Raw genomic sequence first — 1,173 nt, forward strand, 5'->3', positions numbered from 1 at the left:
GTTTCCTTTTTGTAGCACTGCGCCTAAAAATGCACAAAGGCTGCAGCGGAAAAGGAAGGGACTATGCGATGCGCCATTGCACAGCATGTACACGGTCGTTTTCCAAATTTCAAATTGTGTATTTCAGCATAAAATTTTAATGTCATTAGAAGCACCCTGTGTTTACTTGCTATTGTAAATTGTTGCATATATTTAGGCATATGTAGAGTAAGAGGAAATGCGGTACTGTTGATTATTACTTCCGGTTGTGCAAACTCCGCACATCCATACGGCTTTGTACCTATGTATGTACACACACATATATGAACTCATTTGTTGCAACTGGTTTTGATATTCGTAGACGGTTTAGGCATAGGTTCAGTAGACTATTTTGATAAAAAAATCAAGGCGAAAATTTAAAAAAATACTGAAAGCAATTTAACTGGGACCGTTGATAACTGATGAACATACATGAATATATGTATGCATAATATACGTATCGTACGTATACGTATCGATTATAAAGTAGCTCTGATGCAATGCTTTTCGTGTAAAATCCTGGAAAAGGGTCAAACAGCAAAATCACTCTCTGAACTGAGAGTAAAAAGTGAGTCACAGCAAAACGTACGGAACAAAAAAAAAACATCGGGTAAAATCTTGCAACTTCGATCTCTACACAACTCTCCAAATATCGCTCTCATTTACATGAACCACAGATTATATTCCGCAACGAAAAACTAAATTAGGAATATATATAAGTTATCTTACCTGTAATACCAATACCGATCAATGGCGCACCCTTTACTCACGTTGCCAGGCATGTGACCATATTGTTGCACTTACTAACTTTGCTGACGCGGCACACGCGCAACCACCGATCAGGTCAAGTATCGGAATTATTGAAATCATGGGAATTGCAATATAAGCAATTCCTGTCTGCACGCGCAAGCTCCAACTTGCGAAATGTGGGAACTGCAACGTTAGCATAAGTAGTTAGGAGTAAGAGGTTAGCCAGTAAGTCAATTCATATGTTTGAGTTAGTTAATTTTGGGACGTGCAAGTGACACGTAATAAATTGTGATAAGCTCAACTCGAGTTGTCCGTCTTTTAATTACGGTTTGAAAAGCATCGGCGAACAGTGGGTTCGCCGCACCTTTAATTTTTTATATCTCTCGCGACACGAGAGATTAACTG

This window comes from Rhagoletis zephyria, unplaced genomic scaffold (assembly GCF_001687245.7).
Source record: "Rhagoletis zephyria isolate East Lansing unplaced genomic scaffold, Rhagoletis_zephyria_1.1 Rzeph_scaffold_00325, whole genome shotgun sequence".
NCBI lineage: Eukaryota > Metazoa > Arthropoda > Insecta > Diptera > Tephritidae > Rhagoletis > Rhagoletis zephyria.